Source organism: Phoca vitulina, unplaced genomic scaffold (assembly GCF_004348235.1).
Source record: "Phoca vitulina isolate PV1807 unplaced genomic scaffold, GSC_HSeal_1.0 scaffold20, whole genome shotgun sequence".
In the NCBI taxonomy this organism is placed as follows: domain Eukaryota; kingdom Metazoa; phylum Chordata; class Mammalia; order Carnivora; family Phocidae; genus Phoca; species Phoca vitulina.
In genome coordinates, this window is record NW_022589723.1 from 15,188,920 (window position 1) to 15,208,964 (window position 20,045).

At 38.3% G+C, this 20,045-nt stretch overlaps 1 protein-coding gene across 1 annotated transcript in view; it reads left to right on the forward strand.

Annotated features, from left to right (window-relative positions):
* Nucleotides 1-20,045, forward strand: part of SEMA6D (semaphorin 6D) — a 593,940-nt gene that overhangs the window by 276,420 nt on the left and 297,475 nt on the right. The window contains exon 3 of the mRNA XM_032417865.1: nucleotides 5,598-5,669. The gene's annotated coding sequence lies outside the window, so the exon portion shown is untranslated. The remainder of the gene's footprint in view (nucleotides 1-5,597; nucleotides 5,670-20,045) is intronic.

The following is a 20,045-nucleotide window of genomic DNA, read 5'->3' on the forward strand; positions in this document are numbered from 1 at the left end:
AGGGCCCTGCTTCCTGGTACCCCCACATTTGCCAGGAATATATTCCACAGCCAGGTCTACTTTTCACTCTTCTCAGATTATTATTTTGAGGAGCCGCCGGCATGCTGCCATGGAGACTCTGTGCTGCCACCACTGTGGTGTGGCCGAGTTACTCAACCTCTCAAGGTGCCAGAGTTGTACTGTGTTCTTCATAGTCTTGCATGTACACAAACTACCCTGCACCCTTGCCAAAATGGAGACTTTCTTCTTTCTCTCTGATTTAACTTAAATACCTCTTTAATAGACAAGTACCATATATATGAGTCCATGCACAGTTAGGTCGGAACACAAATCAAAGTGGCGGTCCCATGGATTGTCATACCCCATTAATAAATGATGTACTGTCATGGACCAAGCCAGTTTGTCTTAATTAGTACTCTTAAGGGGTTCTTATCTCCCTTGTGCAAATAGACAGATAATGTCACAAGTTTGCCAGACATATATGAATCCCAGTGATGTGTAGAGCTGAGACTCCAGCTAGAATACTCCATTCCTCTCTTTCTCTTACACCTTCTCTCCTACCCATCCTCCCACCTCCACCACTCACAAACACACAAGTAAATGCACCTTGCACAGCATCTACAATATGATAGGTGCTCAATAAATACAAGACTTTTTCTATCCCATATCCACAGTGCTTTTGCCTGCATAGTCAATAAATATGCTTTACCAGTGAATATATAAATCTCTATTCTGTAAGAAAAATGGAAATATCCCTCATAGAATTGCAATCATTTAAAATGGGCCTCTGACTTCTGACTTCAACCTCTACTACTGTTAATTATCTGGTTATTAATAATAAGCCCCAAATATAGACCTTTGTATATTCATATGTAATTATGTAATAAGTAATTGTTCACATGCCATTTAAAATCCTTACTTCCTAGACACTTTGCAACATTGCTAGTTGTGCTAAACTCTTTTTCCTATAATAGGGAAAGGTCCCTGCTTGTAAGTTGTAAATCCAGGAAAGGATCTTGCCAGTTCTATAATATTTACCTAGTGGTTTTCTCCAGGGAAAAACATGCTTTTTTTGACATGCTTTTCAGATGCCAAAATGTTCATATTTGCAACTGTTCATGGAGAAAAGGTAAAGATAAGAATTTTGATCCTTGTTTTATAAATGAGAACCTGAAGACCTAGAAAATGGTGACTTGCTCACGTCAACATAAAAGCATTATGCCCTCCCTGATGCAAAGTTGGGATGGTTTCGGAAGCAGTGTGCCAAGTTTCCAAGCATTTATTGTAATTTTTGTTTCATGGACCAGTAATCATCTCTTACCCCTGAAATCACTGTGGAATGACACACTCCAGGTCTAGTAGGGGCCGAGGGAATTAAAGTAATTATGATGTAAACATGTTGGTATTTATGCTAATGCTTGCTAGAAAATGCAACCTATAGTAGGTGGATTGACATAAGGCCTATACCCAGTGTGTTCTCATTAAACATGTGAAGGCTGAAAATGCAAGAAGGCTGGCAAATTTGTGGGAAAAAAATAACTTGAAAATGTTAGTTAAATGGCCGACTGAGAAGTAGAGGAAGGGATGGAAGAATAAAAAAGGCTGTTTAATTAGGGAAAAACTTGTAAGACTTGATCTAGATATGTGGGAAATGGGAGTGGGATTGTTTCTCTACCTTCATCACATCCCTTTTACACATCATGGCATTTTGCTTCACTTTAGGACATTGTCTCTTTTCTTTCCATGATGGGCTGTTAAGAGGAAACTGATAGAATTCTTTATCATCATGGGTTTTTGTAGGACCTAATCCAGCAGTATGGGTGTCATTTAGTAGATGTGCTTGCTAAGGCAGCAGGCAGAAAGAAGATAGGTTTGAACTCCTTCCCCTACTGGCTCTGTGATCTGGGAAAAGTTTCTTTGCTTCTATGGTCCTTAGTGTTTTCTCTCATCTGTAGTATGAGAAAAATAATATCAGCAGTGTTGTTAGATTCAGATGAGAAGGTTTATGTAACAGTACTTGGTGAAGCATAGGCCAGTACATATGTTATGTAAATAATGGGCTTGTATCACTGTCTGTCACTTGCTGCACTAGACTTGTCTTCTTGTTGGAAAAAGAATGTAGTCAAGGAAATCAGCAACCTCAGCCTCCTTTCTAATTTAAATCCTATGTGACACTATGTATATATATACATGTACCCATATACATGTGTATGTGTATGTATGTGTATATATATGTTATTCATATCTATGTTTCTTCATTGTTAACAAATTGGGTACAGCTGACAGTACCCAATCACTGGGGTTTTCTCATAATAGCAGGTTTGGCTTGAGAAGTGGAGACCGCATCAACTTTTGTAATTGAACAGGAAATAAGATGTTCTGAGACAGTGGCTTAAACCCTGAGTCCTGACTCAGCCAGGAAGCAGACAGTGAGAAGCAAGAATTATCAGATTCATGGCCTCAGTTTAAGAGAGTGAATGCTGGCATCAGAGAAGGGAGACAACTCAGCAAGGCCCACATCCAGCTGAGATGATAACCTTGGAAGAGTTAACACTAGACATGAAATGAGCTGGGTTATGGGGAGCAAGTTCAGAGCAAGAGAGAGTTATCAAGCTACTTCAAGACTTTCCATAAGACCACTTACTGATCAAAACCCCTGATTTTGTATTATTTGGTATTGATAGGCTGTGCAGGTATTAAAACAACACTTCTTGGTTATTGTCTATAGCAATGATACCAAAGAAAGTACAGAGCAGTTACCAGTATCCAGTATCCAAGGTTTGGATGGCACAGTTAAAATTGTCCCATAACCAGTAGACACTCAGGCCAGAGGAAGTAGTCCTGTCCTTGGGCTGTATCCATTTACCTTCACCAACACACTGGAAAGCCATTTAGGATGATTGCCAAGTAAACCTCTCTATGCTCTATGTCTAGGATGCCTTGGAATTTTCTCTGTAGGATAGCTTTCCTAGATTTCCCTTTCCATCCGCCCTGGAACTCTTGAGGTCTCTGGGTTCAGAAAGTTTGTCACTGCCAAATTCCTTATCACCATAATTTCTTAGTTTAGGTAAAGAGCCCATCTTTTCTGAACTCTATGGTGTACCAGGTGGGAGGTATTGGAGCTATCTGCCTGGTGGGGAGTATTTTATTACTGACTTGGCTGAGAATTGTCAGTGCATGGCAATGATAAAAAGCAAATCAATTTTTAGTTGGATGTATTATTGTTTTTCTAAAATTATCTACAGCAGTGCATCCTCTTATTTTCTGAACCTCAGTAGATTCCCCCCACCTTGGAACACCATTGTCAAAACTCAAAAGACTTCTGAAAATATTGCTCCAAAGTTTTTTTGTTTTTTTTTTGGGGGGGGGTGGTGGTAGTGAGAAAGAATAATAAGAAAGAAATGGTCTTTATGTTTTGAATTTTTTTGAGAATTTTTTTTTACATTTTTTATTGTTATGTTAATCACCATACATTACATCATTAATTTTAGATGTAGTGTTCCATGATTCATTGTTTGTGCATGACACCCAGTGCTCCATGCAGAACATGCCCTCCCCAATACCCATCACCAGGCTAACCCATCCTCCCACCCCCCTCCCCTCCAGAACCCTCAGTTTGTTTTTCAGAGTCCATCATCTCTCATGGTTCGTCTACCCCTCCGATTTCCCCCCCTTCATTCTTTCCCTCCTGCTATCTTCTTTTTTTTTTTCTTAACATATATTGCATTACTTGTTTCAGAGGTACAGATCTGAGATTCAACAGTCTTGCACAATTCACAGCGCTTACTAGAGCACATACCCTCCCCAGCGTCTATCACCCAGCCACCCCATCCCTCCCACCCCACCCCCCACTCCAGCAACCCTCATTTTGTTTCCTGAGATTAAGAATTCCTCATATCAGTGAGGTCATATGATACATGTCTTTCTCTGATTGACTTATTTCACTCAGCATAATACCCTCCAGTTCCATCCACGTCGTTGCAAATGGCAAGATCTCATTCCTTTTGATGGCTGCATAATATTCCATTGTATATATATACCACATCTTCTTTATCCATTCATCTGTCGATGGACATCTTGGCTCTTTCCATAGTTTGGCTATTGTGGACATTGCTGCTATAAACATCGGGGTTTAAAGTCAAGAGACTTGGGACGCCTGGGTGGCTCAGTCGGTTAAGCTGCTGCCCTCGGCTCAGGTCATGATCCCAGGGTCCTGGGATCGAGTCCCACATCGGGCTCCTTGCTCGGCGGGGAGCCTGCTTCTCCCTCTGCCTGCCTCTCCCCCTGCTTGTGTTCTGTCTCTCTCTCTGACAAATAAGTAAAAATAAAATCTTAAAAAAAAAAAAAAGAAAAGAAAAAAAAAAGTCAAGAGACTTAAGCCTGTTTAGTTATATATTCAATAGGTATTTGTGGAGTCCTGTTAGATCGAGGACCTTTACTAGGTGTTAGAATTATAGTGATGGGCAAGCCCTGCTCCATGCCTACCAGCAGCTCAGACATCTAAACATCTTCCAGATTCTCCAGAAGCTATTTATCTGTTTCTTTATTTTGGAAAATATTTATCAAGTACCTTCTATGTGCCATGCACTGTGCCAGATATTGGAGATCAGGTTAATATAGAAATACTCAACTATCATGATGTAGCTTCCAGTATCCCGTAGATATTTACCTTTATCATTTATATAAATAAAATTACACAAACTTAGTCATCTACTTAATACCTTCATGATTTTTCCTGTGTTGGTATATTAAAAGTACTATTATTTACTTCAGATTTTCTTTACATTGACACACTCTTAAATTTAAAATCATTTTATTTATTTATTTATTTATTTATTTAAATTTATTTATTTATTTGACAGAGAGAGACACAGCGAGAGAGGGAACACAAGCAGGGGGAGTGGGAGAGGGAGAAGCAGGCTTCCCGCGGAGCAGGGAGCCCGATGAGGGGCTCGATCCCAGGACCCTGGGATCATGACCTGAGCCGAAGACAAACGCTTAATGACTGAGCCACCCAGGCACCCCAATTTAAAATCATTTTAAAAGAAAACTCTTTATCTCTAAGTAGGTAAATGGATATTCCTATGGCTTGTAATAAATATAAGACATGTGACAATATATAAGATGTAAATATGAATACAATGGAAACGAACTCAGTTAGTAAATTCTAGCAGTATCTTGTGGTCTGCCAAGACCTAGGTTAGTTTAAAAGAGAGATGAGCAAAGATTAGAGACACACTTTAACCAATGTAAAACTTTTTCCCTGAAGTATTGAGAAGGAAATAATGTTGTCATATGTGCCTTGGCATTATTTCATTCCTTATCCTGTTCCTCCTAACATGGTCTTGTTACCTTTAGTAACCACATTGTGTAGTTTCTAAGGCCCTGTATAAAACTACCGGCTTACATATTGGCTTTGTGTGGAAAACTATATATATATATATTTTTGATGGTGGGCTAGTATTGCTTAAAGAGGGATTATGAACCTAATTCCAATTTATTTTCTATTTCCTTAGTAATCTGTAAGGAATGCACTTTTGCTGCATTTGTAGCTATCCTGATATCTTTTTGTTCATTTTCTTTTCTATTTACTATAGAATGCAGAGTCCTGGATCACTCAGCCACAGATTGACAGCCTGGAATCCTAAGGAAGACCAAGACTCCTAACAGTAAGGCATGGGTCTTCTGCAATTCTGTTTCTTCCACATGGATTGATACTATGATTTGATTTAAGCTTGAATTTGGAAGGTTCATTCTTCTTAGGGAAATATATATCATCTTATATGGACTTTTGCCTTATATTGGCTTGGATATGCTCAACTAAGTAGTCAGGTTAGTTTAGCTTTTCAGATTGGTTTCTTGATTTAGTATAGATCAAAATTCAAGTTTTATTTTGATTTTTAAACCTTCTTTGCCAGTTTAGAAAAAACACTATAGAAGGAGAATAAAGATAAATATTAGAAACACTGCTTTAAACATACCATTTGAATAACAATCTGGGTCAGTTTGCTGTATGCCATATACTGAAAATGCTTTACGGAGTCATTTCAAAATTTTAATCAATGTAAAGTTATGCTCTCAGGAACTAAATATATCTTCTGTAATGACAATGTCTGGTAGGCAGTTGCTGGAGCAAGGCGAGTCGTATGATGTGTATAGAGGAAAATACTACTGGTTTTGACCAAGTGATCAGAGAAGAAGCAACCAAGTATGAAAGAAAGACTGTTAATTGACTGGGACATGTGACTGTTTTACTTCATGAATATTTGAGGAAACAGAGTCAGATCAGTAAGCAGTTCTATTCGAACAGTGACGGTGGTATGCGGTGACTGGATGAGTATCATGGTAACTGTGAACTTCTACACAGACCCTGTGAGACACCAGTAGGCTGTCCTAGTGATTGTATAGAAATCATTACTGACTCTTGGTGCAGTTTTAAGTCTGTTAGTTCCTATAAATATGTCTCCAAGACTCTAGTATTTTTCAATTTGCTGCTTTCCCAGGATACCCCTTTTCCTATGTCACGTTTTCTTATTTCTCAAATCAGGTGCTAATATACTCCTTGCTAAAACTATGACTCATTCAGTAATTCCTTAGTTATTTTCAACTTATGTCTAAGCAGTCTGTTAAAAGACTGTTCTTCCGTTGGAAAGGACCCTTCATAATTTGTCTACTTTGTCTAGGAGGGTCTGTACCAACTGAGAGGTTAATTCTCGGAAAAAGGCTGGCTCACCATGAGATGGCAGTAGAGAGCAGCCTGGCACACAGACCCATTTGACTTGGTTTTTGAGCCAGATTGGGGAATGGGCCTAGTGGGAGGAGCTAGACAACCAAGGTAAGGGGCTTTGATTGTATCTTTTGTATTTAATGTGGAAGTGTCTTTCTGAAGAAGGGGCATTAACTGTTAAGCAAAGTCCCTGATAGACACATCTGAGGTTGATAAATCAAGAGAAAGGGAGATCATTCCTGAAATACACCAACTTCAGTTGATCAGAGTTCTGCCTCTCTCTCTCTCACACACACACACACACACACACACACACACACACACCACTGCACACTGCATACACAGAGAGAAAGAGAGAGAAGGAGGAGAAGGAGTGAGAGGTGAGAAGAGACAAACATATTTTATCATCTGAAAGCAAGGCTAAGCAAGATCAGCAAGAAGCCAGAAGGCAGTTGTGACTGGTCAGGAACCACTTGTGACAGCTAAGCTTTGAGGGCACGTACCTTGGCATTGCGTCTTCCATCCTTAAAGGTGTCAAAGTACCACTGGAATAGACAGTGGTACCAAATGGTATGCATTTTGGTACCCCCTATTGTGCAGAGAAATCAGGAAATGTTAATGATAGATGGCATTTTCAAAAACCATAGGGGGTGACGTGTATTACCCATACTCTTTTAGTTTAACTAGGGACACTATTCGGATTGGAGGGTCACTTGTCTTAATTGTCAATAGCCTATCCTTTCCAAATCACAAGAGCAGAGGAAATTTGATATTTTCTCCCAAATGTAAAAGATATTAAAAGAGCCTGAAATGCATTCGTTTTCATTGGCCTTAATTAATATTTTGGTCTATGAGAAAAAATTTGGGCCACCAGGGAGTTTAGGGTATCATCTCTGATTGTCTAGTAAGGTAACATGATAACCAATTAATGTTTCACAGGATCACTCAGAAATTGTATCCTTAGAAGATACCTCGTCAGCCATATATCGCTGTCTTAGCTTCTATATTTTCCTAAATAAGAAGTCTGAAATAGGGAGACAAATGGTATAGTATTTTGTGTTCCAATTTTTCTTACCTTCAAGGAAAATATTTTATGAAAACCCAATGTGTAGAACAGGTAAAGTAAACATGGAAGAGATAGTGAGGACGATAGAATAGAGTCCTGTTTCCCAACCATGCCCTCTTCATCCGAAATGGCCCCAGGACTGTACCAGAAGAATGTGAATGGTAGAAGAAAAGGAGCTTTGTGGCCAAAGACAACTGGAGTCAAATCTTGCATCCATCTTTTATAATCTGTGTGACACTGATATTGTTACTTGATTTCTCCTGAGTTTCAGCTTCCATATCTAAAAACTATGAATAACAATTGATATAATAAATTTGTACAGAAGATTAAATGAGACATGTATATAAAGGATTGATAGGTGAAGACTGGATTTTTGAAAATTGTTGAAGCTGGAAAATATTGATTTGATGATTGGAACTGGATTCTGCAGTTTAAGTTAGAAGGTCAGTTCACTTGCAAGGTTGAATTTGCTTTTGTTTTGTCAAGAACTACTTGCCTGGTTGCTTATAGTTATGTAGACATAGAGTAAGTAGATCCATTGTTCTGAAGGGAGAGCTTAAGAGAGTACATTTTCGCCTTGTGTAGGTCCTAGCCTTAGAAAGTGTAAGTAAATGAAGTTAGATAGTGCTCTGTTCCCATAAGACTCATGGGAACTTTCCTAGGAAAAAGAGATTCAGACAGTACCTCTTCTCCAGGATCAGCCTGAGGGAAAAAAATACTTTGCTAATACTGTTAGTGGCTTGGGTATGTGGACAATGGTGAGAGGAGGAGACACACGTTCAGTCCTCCATGGAAAGATATGGTGGCCTCACTTGAGCCACACAACTCTGCAGTTGCTATTCCTCACTGGGCCTTTCCCCTTGGCCACTGCAGAGGCAGCTTTGGTTCCAGTACAAACCTGGCCCTGGAGAATATTTGGAATTTACAGAGCCTAGTGGACCCTGGATAATACCAGACTAAATCAGAGAGTCAGCACTACTTGAGAGACCAGGGCCAGGGAGGTTCCTGGGCCAAGACACACTAAGGCCAGCCTTGGAAAAGATCTACATCACAAGTCAAATCAAACAATTATGCTTGAGTCCCCTGATGCACATTAACACAATCTGAATGAGTGACTGTCTCAAGCTGCTTTCCCACCAGGTCCCCAGGAAGTCTGCATGTGAAACAGGGATCTGGTACCAATGTTTACACCTCTTCACAAAATATCAACTTAAATTTTTCATGCATTAGAGAATTGGCATTAATGCTCAAAAAGAAAGCTTCTCATAAAATAAAACTAATGAAATACGGCTCTGAACAGATTTTAGAGACACATCTTCCAGCCTGCCTGGGGTCCCTTGGAAGGAAAAGATTTTCTCTGATTATCAGCAGACTATGGAAAACCATGACTACACTGCAAGAAACTCACCACTTTCTTTCTTTTTCTTTGACCCAGAAACTCTTTCTTTCCCCTTGGTCCCTTAAAACCTCTATTAGTGACCATTTTGTGACAGTGGCTTTGTAATCTCCCAATTCTGGCTCTTGAGTGGGGGAAAAAAGGCTTATTGGCGAGCTCACAGGGTCTGGAAAGGCCGTTCCTTTCCCAGCTGGCCAGGAGTGCCGGAAGCTTGAGAACGCTGTCCACAGGCTGTCTGGCGAGGGTAAAGGAAGAGGGGAGGAGGAGGCTTAATTCCTAGCTGGCTGGACCTCGAAAGGTGGCCTCCTTTCCCTTTGGCTCAGGAAACAGAATAGAAGGCCAAGAATCCTGGCTTAGTTCCTGTCAGCTTGTCGCCTTGTTTATGGGCTTGTGGAGTGAACTGAGTTCCGGAAGAAGCTTGAGGGCTGCCTGAGACAGGCTTACAACTGAGCCTTGAGGAAGACAGACCCTCCCTGTTGCCACTGGGGTCAGAATCTCTTAGCCAGAAGCCTCTCTCCTTTCAGTTTAGAGGAGAAGTGGATTGAGGAGTAAATGGCCTAATTAGTTGTGGAATGTTTGCTCAATACATTAGGATCCTTTCTATGTTCCCATGAAATTACCATAAACATAAACTACACTTATTTCTAAGCATCCCAAACCTCATTGCATATATCAAAGGGTATATGGCATTAAACTTAAATTTATGAGTATATTTTTTGCAGCAAATGTTACATGACTCCAAAAAGTTATCTTAAAATATGATTCTTCTCGGAGAGACTAGTGTGACCTCAATTAAATGCTCAATTATGCAACATGTGTCTAGTAGGTACTGGCTTTAGTAAAACTATCCAGTGTCTATCCAGCCTGCTATATGCAAGAAGGCACTAAGTCTTTCATTTCTCTTTTTCCAGTGCTTAATAGAGTATTTCCTTACAACTTTATTGAAATATAATTGATAGGCAAAAAATTGCACATATTTAATGTATACAACTTGGTAAGTGTGAACATGTCCATACACCCATGATACCATCATCATAATCAAGGTTATAAGCATATTGGTCACCTTCAAAAGTTTCCTTATGTCCATTCATTTTTGGGTTTTTTTGTTGTTGTTGTTGTTTCTGTTTTGTGGTAAGAACATTTAACATGAGACCTACACTTTTCACAAATTTTTATTGTTAATAGGTACTATGTTGTACAGCATATCTCTAGAACTTACTCATCTTGTATAACTGTAACTTTATACCCATTGAACAAGTCCCTATTTCCCCCTTCCCCCATCACCTGCCAATCACCATTCTGTTTGTTTCTTCTGTAAGTTTGACTATTTTAGGTACCTCATATAAGTAAAATTATACATTATTTGTCCTGTGTGACTGGCTTATTTCGCTTAGCATAATGTCTTCCAGGTCCATCCATGTTGTTACACATGGTAGGATTTCCTTCTCTCTTAGAGCTAAATAATATTCCATTGTATTTATATACCACGTTTTCTTTATCCATCCAACCATTGATGGGCATTTAGTTTGTTTCTTTACCTTGGCTATTATAAATAATGCTGTAGTGAACATGGGAATGAAGATATCTTTCTGAGATTCTGATTTCAATGTTTTTGGGTATATACCAGACATGGGATTGCTGGATCATGTGGTAGTTCTATTTTTAATTTTTTGAGGAACCTCCATACTGTTTTCCATAGCAGCTGCAGCATTTTACATTCCCACTAATAGCACATAAGAGTTCTAGTTTCTCCAAAATCTTGGCAAACTGAGGGTGCTGGAGTGGAGGGGGGTGGGAGGAATGGGGTGGCTGGGTGATGGACATTGGGGAGGGTATGTGCTATGGTGAGCGCTGTGAATTGTGTAAGACTGATGAATCACAGACCTGTACCCCTGAAACAAATAATACATTATATGTTAATAAAAAAAATCTTGGCAATACTTATTTTTTGTTTGTTTGTTGATAGCTACTCTAATTGGTATGAGGTGGCATCTCATTGTGGTTTTGATTTGCATTTCCCTGATGATGAGTGATGTTGAGCACCTTTCCATGTACCTGCTGACCATTCGTATGTCTTCTTTGAAGAAATGTCTATTAAAGGTTTTACTCATTTTCTAATTGAGCTATTTTCTTTTTTCTCTTCTTTCTTTTCTTTTCTTTCTTTCTTTCTTTCTTTCTTTCTTTCTTTCTTTCTCTTTCTTTCTTTCTTTCTTTCTTTCTTTCTTTCTTTCTTTCTTTCTTTCTTTCTCTCTTTTTTGCTGTTGAGTTGTGGGAATTCCTTATGTACTTTGAAAAGTAATCCTTTGTCAGATATTTGACTTACATCTATTTCTCCCATTCCATGGTTGCCTTTTACTCTGTTCATTATTTCCTTTGCAGTGCAGAAGTTTTATAGTTTGATGTAGTCCCACTTGTCTATTTATGTCTTTGTTGCCTGTGCTTTTGGTGTCATATCCAAAAAATACTTGCCAAAACCAATGTCATGAAGCTTTTCTCCTGTGTTGTTGTTGTTGTTGTTGTTGTTGTTGTTGTTGTTTTCTGGGACTTTTACAGTTTCAGGTCATACATTTAAGTCTTTAATCCCTTTTGAGGTGATTTTTATGTATGATGTAAGACAGGGGTTTGATTTCATTCTTTTGTATGGATATCCAATTTTCCCAATACAACTTGTCAAGAGCCTATTCTTTCCCCATTGTGTATTCTTGGCACTCTTGTCAAAAATCAGTTGACCATATATGTGTGGGTTTACTTCTGGATCTCTATTTTGTTCTATCGGTCTTTATGTCTGTCTTTATGCCAATACCATACTGTTTTAATTACTGTAGTTTTGTCATATATTTTGAAATTAGGAAGTTTTGTTCTTTTTTTCTCAAGATTACTTTGGCTACTCTGAGTCTTTCATGGTTTTCTATATGTTTTTTTATATGAACTTCAGGATTATTTCTTCTGTTTCTTTAAAAACAATGCCATTTGGGTCTTAGACAAGAATAGCATTTAATCTGTAGATTCCTTCACAGAGGGTGGACATTTTAACAATATTTTAATAGAGTATTAAGGTAAAGACCATAATGGTCAACAAATATTGCCTTTGTTCCCCTGTATTTATTGGCGCCTTGGCAATTAGGCAAGGTACTGTGACCAATACTAGTTAATGACATGTAAGTGGAAGTGATGAATTTATCGCATTTGGATTGAGTAAAAGCCCATATGAGGTTTTTCATGATTTTGTGGCATGATTTCATGGCATGATTTTATAACAATCAAATAGGCCCATGTTCTGTATGGCGTAACTACAAGATGATGGGAGTTTCCATCAACATGGATCTCTGAGAAGCTATGTGGAGCAGAGTCCCTGCTGACCGTGAATAGGACATAAAGTATGAGCAAGAAATAAGCCTCTGTCATATTAAGTGAAGTTACTGAGATTTTGGGTTCAGTTTGTGACTTGCATAATGGAGCTTCTCCTGACTAATACAACTGCCAAGCAAGTAGTGAGCACTTCCCTCAAGCACCTCAAAATGATGCTGCTAAATAGCAGAGCTATGGTGGGAGTTTGTACAGAGGGTGGTTAGAAAAAAGAAAATGTGGGGGGAAGACCTGTGCCACAAGGGAGGTAACATTGATCCTAGATCTTGATGGAGGCATGGGCATATTTTAGGCAAAGAAGGTAGGAGGGCATTCTAAGCAAAGGCAAAGAGGTGGGAAAGGGTTTTCTGTATTTGATAAGTTAAGGCTTCATTCATTTATTCATTTATTCTTTCATTTAGCTCTATTGTTGACACTGGTCATTAGTTGATGCATAAATTTCATGGGTGAATTCATAGGATGGCCTGCAAAATTATTAAGCATCAGGTTGGGAAGGGCTTTTTTTTCTCCTGCTAATTTGGAGGTTTAATTTAAGGAGAATTTTAAATGACCTTTACAACCCTAAAATATAAGTTTTTATTTGATAAAAGGAGATGGACTTAATTATTGTATTCATTTTATGTATGTTAGGAATCTGGGGATTTGATACACATTATTTTTAGGTTCAATTAAACACAAATCAATGGTGGAACTTATAAACAACTTAGAATTATGTACTGCTTCTCCCATTTACCTGTCATCCTATCTACAACCTCCCCTGTGTTCCTGTCTCCTCAAAAAAAAAAAAAAAAAAAGCACAAAAAATGAGTGAAAAAAAAACCCTGAAGTCATTTTAGAAACCAACAGTGGGGGCGCCTGGGTGGCTCAGTCGTTAAGTGTCTGCCTTCGGCTCAGGTCATGATCCCAGGGTCCTGGGATTAATCCCCGAATTGGGCTCCCTGCTCAGCGGGAAGCCTGCTTCTTCCTCTCCCACTCCCCCTGCTTGTGTTCCGCCCTCCTCTCTGTCAAATAAATAAATAAAATCTTAAAAAAAAAAGAAAAAGAAAAAGAAACCAACAGTGGGAATGGGGGTGGGGAAGTATGGACATAGATGAACTAACACACTCCAAGCATACTGTTTGATTTAATTCAATCAGTTGTTTTATTTTTTGTCCATGGACTCATCCCATTCACCCCAGCCTCAGACAACTCCTGTTTCATCCCTTAGAATTTTTTGCCTGACTCCCATCCTTTCTCTTTCTTAGCACCACTTCACTTCCCTCCTTTGCAGAGAGGTCTTGGGCAGATATCTTTTCAGTACAAATCTACCCTTCATCCAAAAATATGTTGGCGTTTGAAGAAGGAGGGGATGGTAATGCTTAGTAGTCATTTAAAAAGGTCATATTGTATGATTAAAGGTTCATGATGTGAGAACAATGTGGATGAATAAGAAAACTGACATTTTATAATACAGAATGAATTTTATTTTCCCTAGAATATTATTTCATTTAATCAGAATTTATTGACTAGAATCACAAAGTAGATATTTCTAAAATTTTAGGAAAATATATTTTTACCTGGAATTAAATACAGTATTGAGTTTTTATTACTCCAAAAGGATGAGTAATTATTACTCCACATGAACTCTACAGGAAGTGGCATGTAAATTATATTATCAGTCCTGTCCTCATAACCTGGGCAGAGTATGTGATGAGGAACACTGGAGTACTAATAACGCCACCTTCTTGGGTTTACCTGGGTCGGGTAACACATTTGAATTGCCTTTCTGTAGCTTCAGAGAACCCACAGGCTCAACCCTGGCCTTTCTCAAGTGTTGTCATTAGTCTACAGCAGGGAAAGATCACGAATGACCTGGCTTAACCCATTTTCACTACAAGAAAAAAAACTCAAATCATAAATTCTGGTAATTAGAGATTAACATCATCATTTTATATTTGGAGAAAAGCATTTTGCTATTATTACAAATAAGTTTAGTCTATTTAATGTTTTAAAAAGCAGGAGTATTATGCAGAAAGCATTAAATAGCCACAGATTTATACATTTTTACCAATGATTTTATTGTTGTTGTTGAAGTGACACAGTGAGGAGCATCTAACTAACCATTCTCCATACATTTCATTCTCCAAGTTGCCTTGAGAAAATATTTTTCAGTTGGCTTCACTGACAAAGCTGACCAAAAGACAATATGGGATAAACTGTTTTTATACTAGATGTTGTGATGTAATCTAGTAAACTGTAGCAGAGGGAATATTGGCTAAGTCTCCTCATAGTTCAGTTCTTTCTATGTAAATGCCCAATCAGGTGCTCATAAAAACTGAAATTATGACCTTCATTTTCTGGGGCTTGAAGTTAGAGCAAAAGTGTTCCATCAATAAAATCTTCAATGGTTTTTCGATCCTCATAATATCACCCAGCAATTCTCTCCCTGAGTTGAGATAATAGCAGCAATTAGGCAGCTTTTATTTCTCAACCCCTTTTAACTTTTGCTGTCTTATAAATGAACACACTGCATATATATGTAACCACTATAGAGAGAATGCTGACCAGTGTCAGAAGCAGGGAAAAACAATTAGCCCATTCATGAATTATCCTTTATTTTTCACTTTAGCCCCAAAGGTTAAATGTGAATGTGTTTAGTTGCCTCGCTTTCTATTTTGACCACATGTGAAAGCTTTGGTGGAGTTCTACAGAGAATAAGAAAAGTAAGATTTGTGAAAATCAAACACACTTGCATTTATTAATGGTCACTAATGGCATGTAATTAAAGTAATTACAGGAAGGCAAACAGACAATTAACTTGTTCAAAGTGTCAAGGAAGGGCAATAATGGAGTTTAAAGTTCTTGTCTGTCTGGTTCATCTTTAAGTCCCACAAATATCATAAAGAAAGAGTGATGCTAACCATAAGGATCAGGCTAATATTAGACCTTTATAAAGCAACCATGGAGTCTGAAGGGAAAAGCAAAGGGCCAAGGGCAAAAAACTGGGGTAGTGTGGGATTGAAGGAAGGGAACTAGAACCAAAACCAGGCTTCATGAATGATGGCGGCTTTTTCAGAGCTCTGACAAGGATTAACTACAGCAGATGGCAAACAAAAAATGATGAACATGTCTTTCCTTTCCGTCGGTCTATGTGCTTCAAAGTGTGAATCACATTCTTCAGCCCTGATTGGTCTTGGTCTGAAAGTCATTTCATGTGTATATTAATTTCATATTACCAAGTGAGTTATAAGCTCTCAAGGTACAAACTTTCATTTTAGGAATCTTCCACGTGTTCTGCCATGCTTAGTACATTGAGCACCATTTGATGAGCAAGAGTGTCCTGAATTACCCATCCAGTGTCCCCCTCCAGGTTCAGTGACGGGCAGGCGTGATGTGCTAAGTACCAAGAAATTGACCTTTTATGGAATCTATACACAGCCACTGACACCCGAGAACTCCAGTAATACTAATAAATGTGTATATACCAATTAGCTTTTAAGCACTACACAATTTATTCTTATCTCATCAGAACAATTCTATGAGGTTGTCTTACAAGGGGTGGGGGAAATCTGATTTTTATTATCACTATGTAAAATAAGTTGAAATTTCAGAGTAGTGTCTTAGAAACCAACCTTTGGGATGAGTAAATTGAGATGGGACCTCCTTTATTATTAACCAAATGTTGTCATATACTAGGTCTAGGGGCCATTTCCAGTAATAAGAATGCAGGGTAAGAAGAGGCCCCCCCAAATGAAAATACACATCTAAAGACAAATGCAAATGTTTTGCAATTCTGTGAATTCATATACTGCAACATTTTTTAAATTCCTTATGTTCTCATCATTGTTATTTCACTGCCTGTGTTCTTTGTTATTTCTCACCTAGAGAAAAGCAATGCTTTCAAAGCAGCTTCCTTAATTCCATCTTTCCCTATCTCCAATGTATGTTATGTACTGCATAGATATTTCCTATCTAATGTGGAACTTTGGTCACAATACTGTCCCATGAAAACACCTTCAGTGGCTTTCTGGGTCTACATGACACAGTCCAGTCACCTTATCCAGACAGTCACAAGGACCCACAAGCTGGGCCCAACTTGCTGTTTGTAACTGATCCCCTACTACTCTTCTTCAGACATTCTGCATTTCAATTTAAATAGCACTTTTCATGTATCCTGGACATTCCTTGAGCTGTCTCATCTCCATTCTCTGGCTTATGCTATCCCAGCTATTTTTCCACACTGAAATTCTGCCTTTATTTTAAGATCTACCTCATACGTCACACTAATAGCACATCCTTACCTAATTTCTCTCCCCACCTTCCACTTCTGCCAGAACTCCCAAAGTTCTTATCTGTACTATTCTTACTTATATGTATTTATTTATTTATAGATCCAACTCATTTCTGTAATAACACTGTAACAGTCTATGGTGATGCACTTTATCCTAGTTCTCATTGTATCTTCATAATGAAAACATAATAACTTAAATAAACTTACTTCCCCCAATCCTGCTATCTCCTATCACCTAGTGAACTCCTACTTAACTATGAAGACCCAGTTTAAATATCACCTCTTGCAGAAAGTTCTTAAAACTTCAGGGCTGGGTTAAGTGCACCTTTGTGTTTTCTCATTGTCTTTTGTTCATACTTTCATCTTGGGTCTATATCATCATAATGAAATTTTCTAATTATAGGGCTGTCTCCACTATTAGACTCAAAATCCCCCCCAAAGGAATTATATAGTATTAAATTCCCTAAGCCTCTGAGAATCATATCTACCATATTATAGGTGCTTAGTACATTCTGAAAGACTTTTTTTTTTTAAGGGCTCAAATCCATGACACTTTCCTGATAAGGATGGAGATAGTGGATGAGGGCAGTTGAGATAAGATTTGAGAGACCTTTTTGAGATGAGCAGCCACAAAACACTTCCAGTTTTCAGGCTCTAAAATTATGTTCAGCCTGGGCTTTGTCATCTTGAAGTTCACAGCCACTCCCATTTACAGCTACAAAGTAGTTCTGTACTTAAGTACATGAAGAGGATAAGTACCTTTGGCAGATTTGAAGGAGTTTGGGTGGATTCTGGAGAGTTGTGAATGTTTTAAACTCTTAAGCTTTTTTAGACACTGAGCTCCAATTATTTGCACTGGGACATTTCCTGTGGTTCTTCTTCTCGAACTAGACTTGACTGAGTGTTTCCGAGAAGTTGAGATTGATAGATAAAAGCCTGTTTTAACTCATGACCACAGCAGTTTCCAAACACCTGGCCGTGAAGTCAGGCCACTGCCAACCCCAGTCACCTCCAACTTGCAAATCTATTGAGCTCCATTACTGACTATGTCTGCACTGGTCTGAACAAAGGGGAGAAAGTGGTATGGCTTAATCTGTAATCAGTGTAGACTGTTTCCCTTTACATGCTAAACCCAAGGGAGGAACATAGGTACATGCTATGTATAGTTCAGCTCTGCCTATTAAAGATGTAGCTCTATATTTGTGTACAAAATTATGTTTAAAAGAAAATGAAACAAAGTAAGGCTAACATAGTAGTCCTGGGGAAGGGTAGAGTTGAGGCATGACCTGTCAGCTCTCATTAATTAGAGAAAGTCTTTTTTTCTGAGCAATAGAGAGGTATCTGGGAAGGGAGGGCAACCATTTCAGGCTCAACATGCAACATGGCATAATGAGACTTGGACAGTGTCAAGCAAGACATGTAAGAAAACAGGCAGATCCTTTGACTAGGGTAAGGATTCTGGGTAGGTAAATCATAAATGAATAAAACTCTGGGAATGGGGAGGGGAGCATTCAATAAGTGATAAGTCTAGAATTTAGACTAAAGATATGACTTGACATAATGACCAAGTGAGCCATTATAAATTATTGAGTGAGGGAGAAGAAATATAAAATATTTTTGAGGAAAATTGTTTTAAAACTTTTATATTAAAGGTATTAGAGAGGAAAGATCTAAAATTTGGGCACTATAAAGGAGTTTGATACATTAAATGCATGAGCTGATGAGGGCTTAGACTAGGGATGACAAGCCATAGTTACCTGTTCTCTGACAGGTATCCCTATTCAAAAGCAGAATTCTTTCAGAATGGCACCAGGATCCTTCTCAGCATAACCCTCTGGGAAATCTCTACCAAACAATTTGAGATGGCAAGCTAGATGATAGCTAAATGCTATTCTTGTTTTAGACTATGGTGTAACATGTGGAAATGATATAATAGGAGCCATTATGTAGAAGTCATATGTAGGATATGGTGACAGGATGACATAGACATAGAGGATGAGGAAAAATGAAGAATAGAAAATGACTGAAAATGTAGAATTCTAAGGGACTACAAAGAGTTGTCACAAGAATATAATAGAGAAGGGAGGGAGGAATTCTTGGTTTGATAAGAAAATGAGTTATTTATTAATCTATTAGGCTTAGTTCCATGTGATTGTAATTAACTAGATAGAAATGCCTTAGAGAAAGGATGAAATATAATATTGGGGTTGATAACTTTATTCATTCAACACTTCAAATAAATATATTTTGAGCAATTACTCTGTACCAGATACTTTTTTGGGTGTTTGGGATACATCAGTGAATAAGCCTGGGTCATAAATTCCAATGATGAGAGGAGACAGACAACCAACAGTATATACAATAAATAATCACCTAGTCCATTAGAAGATAAGTACCATAAAAGAAAGAAAAGTGTATAACAGCACAAGAATGATCAGGAATTCAGGGGGCATGGAGGGAATTAGGAGTCATTCATTTATAGATCCTCACCATTTGACCTACTGCCAGAGTGTTCATTAGGTTAACTGCATACAACTTAAGAAATACTAACAATTAATTTTCTTACCTCTGATCATAGGGACTCACTAGCCATAGACCCTGCAGGCTACAGAGATATGTGTTAGGACTTTTTAGGAGGCCAGAGATTGATCATCTTGAATCTTGTACTAATCTTGTTGCCTTCTGGCAAAGGAAAGAAAAGTGTAGGTAACCTCCAGTGATGGTGATGGAGTAGTGTGGAACATTTGGCCTATTGGATTCTTCATGTTGCTTGCATTGATAGATTTATGCTACAAGGGACAATGAGGGCAGATTGTCTGATTTTGCCCCTTCAGGACACCAGAGTTTTAAATGCAATAGTTAAGTATAGTCTATTCAAATTTCTATCAGTTAACAACACCTGGAGGAGATTTTTAGTTCAGGGCATTTTGAAGACCATGAAAGGATTTGTTGAGGGATACTCTCTGGAATGGGAACTATATGGATTTTACCATTCAATTATCATCAGACCACCTTTACTATAGAATGACCATAAATATCACTCACTTGTGTTCAGACTTCCATCTTCATGCGCTTCTCAGCAAGGATTTGTTAAAATCTCTCAACTCTCATGGCAAAGGAATGGTATCTGTGCTGGCTCAACTCTAAACTTTCCTCTCTCATTGTTCCTGTTTCTTGGAGCCTCTTTGGTTTACTGCAAATACCCTGCCTTGTTTCTTTC